Genomic DNA, 10587 nt, shown 5'->3' with positions numbered 1-10587 from the left:
GCAAATGTTATTAATGGGCCAAGATCAAATATTGTTGCAATCAAGCCCATATGTTATAAGAGTTCCTCATGCATGATCCGAAACCAAAGAAGGAAGAAAGCAAAATTGCTTTCAACGGATCCAAAGATTCAAACATTAGATGGATTCCAAAATTCATTTAATTACAATGTATTGCATGGGAACTATGAGAGAGAACATGAGTGACTTTGATTTGATGGACATTATTGAAGCTACACGTTACTCAGTAAAGGGAAGTAAACATTTACTTTACTTTATCAAACCACTTTAGTTAATGTCCATATTCTCTTTCTTCTCTCTCACAACTCTTTCTCTCTTCGGTCATTACTCAGGAAATATTGGCAGCCATGGAAGCAAAAGTAAGCTACCGAGATGAAGAGAAAGCAAGCCTAAAGACCATCACAATGATGGCAAGAAAACATACTAAAATAAAAATGAGCTGTGGCTAAGATATTCACCAAATGTGGTTAGATTTGGTGAGGTTATCTTGAGTCTTTCATGCTCAAAATGGAAGAAGAAGATTCGGCCAGCTGGAGGAGATTCTTGAAGCATGGCTTGTCTTCGATTCTGCTCAACCACCACAGGAAGTAGCTAGAGTGGCGAAGTGATGGTTGAAGGCAGAGATTGAAGCAGATGAAGTCATCATCATCATGAAGCATCAAGGGCCAGAATTTCATCTTGGAGAGCAAGCCAAGGATGGAGAGCTCGGATTGATGAAGGGTGATGATCAAGAAAGGACTAGAGGTAATTGCATGTTGGTTATTGCATGGTTATCTCTTCTCTCTCTATGTGGCCGAACCGGTTTTGTTGAAGGAGGAAGAAGTTGGTTCGGTTTTGGCTTCAATAAGTGGAGGCTCCCCTCTTCTATATTAAGGGTGGACAGCCATTGTTTGAAGTAAGGAGAAAATTTGAGAGTGCAAGGCACAGAGTTCTCAGAGCTACCTGAGCTAACAGTTTTCTCTTCTCCTTCAATGTATTCAGTTTTGTATTTTTCTGTTTAATTTTGTCATGTCTTGAGTCTCATGGTAAAAGGCAAACAGTGAGGTTTGTAATGAAAAAGCCATAGAGCGGAAAAAGGCAGAGAGTGCAAAATTAAAAGAAAAAGCCATAGATGTCTTAGAGTTCCTTTGTTCATCTATGTTGTGTTTCATGATTCTGTGGGAATCCCCTTGTAAGTTGGGTTAGCACTTTACAAGTTGTAATCTGTTTGATTATAGTGAAATTCCATCATTGTTGTGATGGAGACTGGATGTAGGCTGCACTGCACTTAGCAGCCGAACCAGGATATATCTTGGTGTAATTTTCTTCCTCTCCTACTTCATTTCTGTTTTCTACTGCACAGGAGCAAAAACAAAAAATGTCTCGTGCCAAGTGACGAGACAAAATGAAAATGTCTCGTGGCTAGGGACGAGCTAAAAACAGAAAAGTCTCCTCTAAGTCCAGCAAGAATTATCAAGCAAAAAGGGGCTAAGATTCAACCCCCCCTTCTCTTAGCCACTGAAACCATCACTTGCGAATTGTGCTACAAATTCTGAAGGAAAAAAAGTTGTATGCTAAACTCTCTAAATACGAATTCTGGAAGAATGAGGTGAAATTTCTAGGACATGTGGTGAGTCAGCAAGGAATAGCTGTGGATCCTGCTAAGGTTGAGGCTGTGATGGATTGGGGGCGACCAACCTCAGTGACGGAAATCAGAAGCTTCTTAGGTTTGACAGGCTATTACCAAAGGTTTATCGAAGGCTTTTAATAACTTGCATTGCCTTTGACTAAGCTAACTAGAAAGGACGCACCGTTCGTTTAGACGAGGAGAGTTTCCAAACCCTGAATCAGAAACTAACCACAGCACATGTACTTGTATTACCTGAGTCTAATGAGCCTTTTGAAGTATACTGTGATGTATCCTTGAAAGGTTTGGCGTGTATGCTGATGTAACACCATAATGTCGTGGCATATGCTTTTCGACAGTTGAGACTGCACAAAATGAACTACCCGACTTACGACCTAGAACTCGCTGCAGTTGTGTTTGTTCTGAAAGTCTAGAGGCATTACCTGTATGGAGTCAAGTTTCAAGTTTTCTCTGATCATAAGAGTCTGAGATATCTTTTCGATCAAAAAGAACTGGATATGCGCCAGAGGAGGTGGATGGAGTTGCTGAAAGATTATAATTTTGAACTAAATTACCATTCAGGAAAGGCTAACGTCGTGGCTGATGCTTTAAGCCGGAAATCATTATATGTCCCATGGATGATGCTTAAAGAGGAAAGGTTGTTAAAGCAGTTTGAAGATTTGAATTTGGGCGTAAGGGAAGTAGCAGGTGGAGTATGTTTGAGTTAGTTGCACGTCTCGAGTGACTTTAAGGATGAGATTCAGTAAGCTCAACTGAATGATCAGGAGATTCGGAAATTACTTCAGAGAGTTGAACAAAAGAAACCTAAGGAGGTCACACAAGACAAAGAAGGAATGTGGAGGTATAAGGGAAGGATCTGTATACCAAACGTGGGAAGTTTGAGACAAGACGTGTTAATGGAAGCTTACCGAAATAAGTTTTCTATCTATCCAGGAAGTACCAAAATGTACCACAATCTAAAGACAATGTTCTGGTGGTCGGGGATGAAGAACGATGTAACATTGCACGTATCTAAGTTCTTAACATGCCAGAAAGTCAAAATTAAACACCAGAGACCATCTGAAACCCTTCAACCTTTAGAAATTTTGCAATAGAAGTGGAAAAGCATCGCAATAGATTTCGTGTCAGGATTGGCTAAAACTCGAGCAGGGTTTGATGCAGTTTGGGTGATTGTGGATCGACTGACCAAATCGGCTCACTTTTTGCCCGTTCGAATGAATTATACCTTGGAGGAACCAGCGCGCTTGTACATCGAGAAAATTGTAAGATTGCATGGTGTGCCTACCACCATAATTTTAGACAGAGATCCTTGTTTCACTTCAAGATTCTGCGGAGCTTTCCAGCGAGCATTTGGAACTCAGCTAAGTTTAAGTACAACGTACCATCCTTAAATCGATGGCCAATCGGAGAAGACTATTCAAACCCTAGAAGACATGTTGAGGGCTTGTGTTCTGGACCAATCGGTGAGCTGGGATCGGTATATGCCGCTAGTGGACTTTGCATATAACAACAGCTATCATGCGAGCATCGGAATGGCTTCGTATGAAGCTAGAGAATCAAGTTTGTTGGGGCCTGAGTTAATAGTTGAAACTACTGAACAATTTAAGAAAATCCGAAACAGAATGTTACTGATCAAAGCTGCTAGAAAAGCTATGTCGATCAGAGGCAAAAATCTTTAGAGTTTGATGAAGGAGATTACGTATTCCTAAAGGTTACCCCAACTACAGGAGTGGGTAGAGCGATCAAGACAAAGAAGCTGAACCCTTGTTATATCGGTCCGTTTCAAATTCTGAAGAGAATCGGGCTGGTGGCGTACCGAATATCTCTGCCACCGCATCATTCAAACCTGCACGATGTATTTCACGTGTCACAGCTTCGGAAGTATACTCCTGATGCTAGCCATATTCTGGAACCTGAATCGGTTCAAGTAAAAGAGGATTTGACACTTCAAGTAACTCTGGTGAGGATCGACGACATCGGTGTGAAAAGACTGCACAGAAAAGAGGTTTCATTGGTTAAAGTTGCTTGGAGTCGGGCCAGAATTGAAGAACATACTTGGAAACTTGAATCCGAAATAAGGAAGGACTACCCATACCTCTTTTCAGGTAACTAAATCTGAATTTTAAGGATAAAATTCTTATTTAAGTGGGTAGGATGTAAACTCCGCGTAATTAGTAAATTAAATTTTATTAATCCAAAGAGATATAAATATTAAAAATATGATTTTCGGCATTAATTTTGAAGAATTTGGCCCAAAATCTGACCAATAGGTCAAACCGGTCGGACTGGGCCCAAACCAGACCCATGGCCCAACATATAAATGGCAAGTTCAGCTCCTTTTATCCCCATTCATCACACTTCACGCTGGAAAAGGGGAGGAACACAAGGAACCCTAACCTAAACCCTTACTCAATTTCAATCTCATAACTTTTAATCCGAAGTTCCGATCGCCGCACCGTTTAGGGCCATGCGACCACTGCGTCGAGATCTACAAAGCCCACTAAACAATTGGTAAGAAAGTCTCAATCTCACACTCAATCTCTCCTTTCCCAAATTTCAAATTGACATTTGGGTATTCGAATTTGTGATTTGTTTTGGTGTTTAGGATCATACTAGCTTGAGAAAAACGTTGGATTTTGTTCAATTGATGCATGGGTAAGGTAAGAACCCTCAAACCCCCTATGGATTGTGACTTAGTAAGCTTTGATATTGATTATAGTGATATATTGTTGAAATAGATTGAATTATGTTGATTTGGAGTTCATTGATGATGTTAGGAGCTTGATTTTGGATCTTGGTGGCTGGGTTCTGATGCTTAGAACATTGGTGGAATGGTGGTACTTGTGGCGTTCTGCGCTTAGGGAGAAATCGGCCAAGGTATGGTTTTGGTTTCTTGTAGATAATATATAATATCACTTGAAAACATAGGCTAGATAACCATAAGATATGTTAAAGCATGTATGTATGTTAAGGGTTAGTAATCTTAATGAAAATATTGAGTTATCTTGAAATGGGTTGATGACTGATGATTTTGATGATGATTGATGAGAATAATGAACGTGAGTTGTGAATGTTGATGAATTGATCAATTGTGTTTCTGTAGATTGAGAATTGCTTGGAATAAAATTGTCTAAATTGACGTTTGGCAGGTTGTAAAAGATATGAGAAGGATATGAAGTTGTGTTGTGTGTATTTAGTGTTATTTTAAGGTGTAAAACTTTGGCTTTGAAATGAAAGTTTGGTAAAAATAGAGGTTTGCATTTCTTTGTAAAACTTGACTTTTGACCCAAACTTCGGCGGGCTATAACATGGCTTCCAGATCCTCAATTTCTATCAAACTTGTTCCAAACAAAAATTGATTCCGTAAAGTTTACGCCATTTGAAGAACGGACTAAAAATAATTTTTAACAAAAACGTTATGTACGTCAGAAGTTTGGTATCTAAAAGTGAATTCTGTAGGACCTAACAGCTTTTTAATACTTATAGAGAACATGCGTACACGAACACACACGCAACGCGGACTCTGGGCTCTGTCCAGACGTCCCGTATACGCAGCCGTGTGCATGCTTACGTGAAAGGGAAATCTTACAGGCTCGCATACGCGGGCAAGTACCACAGGACGCGGGACATCTTCCCTGTCCGAGGGGCTCGCGTAGGCGGACGAGGGTAGCGTACGCGATTTGGGCAAATAACACCCCGCGTACGCGAAACATGGCACGCATACGTGGAACCCTTATTTTTGAAAAAAGTGAATTTTTGCGATTTCAACTTTTTTCCAACTTCTAAATCTCTATAGTTACCTTCTAAAGTAAAAAAAATTAGTTCTTACTATAGTAGAAGGGAGTGAACCTATGAAGGGTGGTAACTTGGAAGTAGGGGTGGAAATAGGGCAGGTCAGGCTAGGTTTTGCTCTTATCAAGTTTGGCCTGTCATGTAGTTAATTGGCTTGAGCCTGGCCTGTTATAGGTTTTTCTTTAAGTACTAAGCCTGGCCTATTATTCAACCTGGCCTGGCCTGAAGCCTGTTAAAAGGCCTGATAATTTTTTTTACAAAAATAAAAAATATTATTTAAAAAAATTATTTTTTAATAAAAATATTTATATGTAATATGTCATATTTAATATTTATAAGAATTTTTAAACTTTTAAAGTATTTAAAATATACAAAAATATTTATAATTAAATATAATAAATTTAAAATATCTCATAGTTTTATTAATAATAAAAAATTATTTATATATGTAATTATGTGTAACAGGCTCAGGCAGGCCTGACAGGTCAATAAGGCTAATTAGTGAGCCTGGGCCTGACCTATTAACATATTAAGGCTTTTATATGAGCCTGAGCTTGAGCATGTACCTATTTTATAACAGACCAGGCCAGGCTAGGCTAAACACAGGACAGGCTGCAGGCCGCCTGGCCTTTTTTCACCCCTACTTGGAAGTGAAGAAAGATTGTGAAGTGGTGATTTATGATGAGAAGTGCTAGAACATTGATTATGTGATGATTAATGGCCGTAATGATAATAATTGATCGGATTTGAAAGAACATGTGGCTTATTGCACTTCTTTTATTTGAGATACGAGTTTTTCTGGGTAGATGCAGTGGCTAGTCACCACTTGCTCCAGGTTGAGACTCGATCCTCTACTGACCCTACGTCGCAAGATGTGGCCAGGAACTTTAACTTTCCGAAAATTCTCCCAATGAGCTGAATTTGATTGATTGATTGATTGTAAAGCTATGCATAGACTCTTGGGGATGCACGCACAGAGAGACTGTCCAGGGTTAGCTACCGGACATGTTGGGTTTGGCTATATAACCGACAAATGAGACTCTTCAGCCATAGAGCAGGCATACATCATGTGCATTTGTTTGTTTTGTTTGAGTTTGCATTAATTGGGTTTGCCTATTTGATCTACTATGCCTAATTGCTATGTGTACTAATTGCTGTAACTATAATCTATCTGTGTTTTCTTTGTTTGTATTATATATCTATGCAACTAAGAGATTTCTTGTCTAGTAGAGGAGTAATGAGGGTTGTTCCACCGGAGTTTTGAAGGGATAGAGGAGAGTGGGGTTGAGGTGTAGAGTTATTATTGGATTAGAACCTAAGTACCTTAGATATTTTATCTTGTTTCTGGTTTAATTTGTAATTCTAGGTTTTAAATCTGAGTGTCAGAGTTTTAGGATCACCTCTGACTTTCGCGGGACCTTATATCTTATGTACATGGGAACCTTTACCATGCTGAGAACCTCCAGTTCTCATTCCATACATGTGTTGTCATTTTTTAGATGTAGGTCGAGAGGAACGTCGCTAGGCGTTTGGATTTTTCTGCAAGCGAAGTTGGGATATATATATATGTTTAAATGATTCTTCACATATGTTTTAAAACTGATCTTCTTAGAGGCTTTTATGGAGAATTAAGTGGACGTTTTATGTATTTTGGGATATCTTGGTTGTATATTTATGTATATGATATTCTTCGGCCGGCCTTACCTTCACAGGTTGAGTCTGGAGCTTGATATTCTATATTTTGGATACTCTACTCTGTGTGTGTGTGTGTGTGTGTGTTTATATATATCTTTACTTTTATTCCTGTTCTAATTTCTGTATGTGAGCATTGCGCTTTTCTTTTCACGATTTCGCTTAAACCTTCCTTCAAGGCTCCTTGTTATAAATCCTTTTCAACTACTACTATATATGTATATCTTATTTTAGAGGTCGTAATACCACATCACCTCTATTTTACAACTTAAGTGTAAAGCTCTATGTGATAGGATATTACAATATCCATATCGCATTGCTTTAAGAAACTCACCTCTAGCTACATGCTCCATCAATATTTTATCAATTTTTGGCCCAACCTAATTCTTACATTTAGCTATCTCTAACTTTGTGGTGTATAACATATTTGCAAGTTTGTCTCTATGCTAAGTTATTAAAGCACAAATACTGTGAGTCCTCTCCTTTCTTATCAATGAATTAATAATTTAGCAACATTAGTAGTTATGAGGTCCTATCACCGATAGAGAATTGAGACTTTGCCCATTTATTAATATCTCTTTTTGTCTCTAGCCAATTTGCAAGCTTTGGTGAAAATGCACGAAGCTATTCTATAGCTTTTGTAAACTCTGCACCAAAACAAGTATAGCAAACTGCATCTAGTAACTTTTTTGTATCTTCTTTCACTGCACCGTGTATTCCCTTTGTAATCTTTTAAACTTTGCACATAAATTTTCTTTCACGTGTCGATAACAATATGCATGTCTATCCTTGTCATATACTTGCTCCACAACTGCAATAATTGATTAATGCCTATCAAATACTAATGTAACTGATTTTGTCCCAGTTAATTCTTTCAAATTAGATAGGATCCAAAACCAATTCTTATTATTTTTGGCACTAACAATTGCATATGCAATTGGAAATAAGTCATTATTGGCATCACAAAAGAGGCATCTAAAAGAATCCCCTTGTATGGACCACTTAAGTGGCAACCATCAATGAATAATATAGGCCTTGTTCCATGAAACCAGTCACATAACACCTATATGTAATAAAAAGCTTTTCAAATTGATTACTAGGAGAGTATGTCCACTTTGCAATTGTTTGTGGACCAGTTTCCACTAAACGATTACCTATCCAAGGAATTAGCATATATGAATCTTTAGATACACCATTATGTTCAGCTAATGATTTCTCCTTTGCAGCCTATGCTTGGTGATATGTTAGTGAAAACCCATATTCCTTGAGAATGTCATTTCGTATGTCATTAGACAACTTGCCAGGAATTAATCTTGACTTGTCAATAAAAATAGAAGACACCAAATTAGACCTAAAAGAGTGATTACTTTTCAACACTGGTGCACAAAATTGTGATCTCTGGTAATGGCTCCAAAGGCTTGGTGCTCTAATCTCAATTCATAATTTGTCACAACTTCGATACAACTAACCAGCAAGTGCACTGGGTCGTCCAAGTAATAAACCTTACGTGAGTAAGGGTCGATCCCACGGAGATTGTTGGTATGAAGCAAGCTATTGTCACCTTGTAAATCTCAGTCAGGCGGATATAAAATACTTATGGAGTTTTCGAAAAAGGATAATATAATAAGGATAGAAATACTTATGTAAATCATTGGTGAGAATTTCAGATGAGCGCATAGAGATGCTTTCGTTCCTCTGAACCTCTGCTTTCCTGATGTCTTCATCCAATCAGTCTTACTCCTTTCTATGGCTGGCTTTTTGTAAGGATGTCACCGGTGCCAATGGCTACTTTCAATCCTCTCGGGAAAATGGTCCAAATGCTTTGTCACAGCACGGCTAATCGTCTGGAGGCATCACCCTTGTCGATGGTTGCATCCTATTCCTCTCTGTGAAAATAGTCTGATGCGCTGTCACTGTATGGCTAATCATCTTTGAGGTTCTCGATCATACTGGAATAGAATTTACTATCCTTTTACATCTGTCCCTACGCCCAGCACTTGCGAATTTGAAGTTCGTCACAGTCATTCAATCCCATAGTCCTACTCGGAATACCACAGACAAGGTTTAGACTTTCCAGACTCTCATGAATGCCGCCCTCAATCTAGCTTATACCACGAAGATTCTGATTAAGAGATCTAAGTGATACTCATTCAATCTAATGTAGAACGGAAGTGGTTGTCAGGCACGCGTTCATAGGGAATGATGATGATTGTCACGTTCATCACATTCAGGTTGAAGTGTGAATGAATATCTTAAAAGTTAAATAAGATGAATTGAATAGAAAACAGTAGCACTTTGCATTAATCTTTGAGGAACAGCAGAGCTCCACACCTTAATCTATGGAGTGTAGAAGCTCTACCGTTTGAAAATACATAAGTGAAAGGTCCAGGCATGGCCGAATGGCCAGCCCCTCTGATCTCAAAACCAGGCGTCCAAGGATCAAAATATAATCCAAAGATGTTCCAAGATGTCTAATACAATAGTAAAAAGTCCTATTTATAATAAACTAGCTACTAGGGTTTACAGAAGTAAGTAATTGATGCATAAATCCACTTTCGGGGCCCACTTGGTGTGTGCTTGGGCTGAGCTTGAAGTCTACACGTGGAGAGGTCATTCTTGGACTTGAACGCCAGTTTGTGTGCCAGTTTGGGCGTTGAACTCCACTTTGCAACTTGTTTCTGGCGCTGGACGCCAGAATTGGGCAGAGAGCTGGCGTTGAACGCCAGTTTGCGTCATCTAAACCTGGGCAAAGTATGGACTATTATATATTTCTAGAAAGCCCTGGATGTCTACTTTCCAACGCAATTGGAAGCGCACCATTTTGAGTTCTATAGCTCCAGAAAATTCATTTTGAGTGCAGGGAGGTCAGAATCCAACAGCATCAGCAGTCCTTCTTCAACCTCTGAATCTGAGTTTTGCTCAAGTCCCTCAATTTCAGCCAGAAAATACTTGAAATCAGAAAAAAACACACAAACTCATAGTAAAGTCCAGAAATGTGAATTTAACATAAAAAATTGTGGCCCTAAGCACTTTGTTTTCCAGTATTACCACCGGATACCTAAATGCCACAGACACATAATTGGGTGAACCTTTTCAGATTGTGACTCAGCTTTGCTAAAGTCCTCAATTAGAGGTGTCCAGGGTTCTTAAGCACACACTTTTTTTTTTTGCTTTGGACCTTGACTTTAACCGCTCAGTCTCAAGTTTTCACTTAACACCTACACGCCACAAGCACATGGTTAGGGACAGCTTGGTTTAGCTGCTTAGGCCAGGATTTTATTCCTTTAGGCCCTCCTATCCACTGATGCTCAAAGCCTTGGGATCTTTTTTATTTGCCCTTGCCTTTTGGTTTTAAGGGTTATTGGCTTTTTGCTCTTGCCTTTTGGTTTTAAGAGCTTTTGGCTTTTTCTGCTTGCTTTTTCTTTTTTTCTTTCTATATATATTTTTTTCTGCAAGCT

This window comes from Arachis ipaensis, chromosome B07, assembly GCF_000816755.2.
Source record: "Arachis ipaensis cultivar K30076 chromosome B07, Araip1.1, whole genome shotgun sequence".
NCBI classification, from domain to species: Eukaryota; Viridiplantae; Streptophyta; class Magnoliopsida; order Fabales; family Fabaceae; genus Arachis; species Arachis ipaensis.
Note: the sequence above shows the minus strand (reverse complement) of the source record.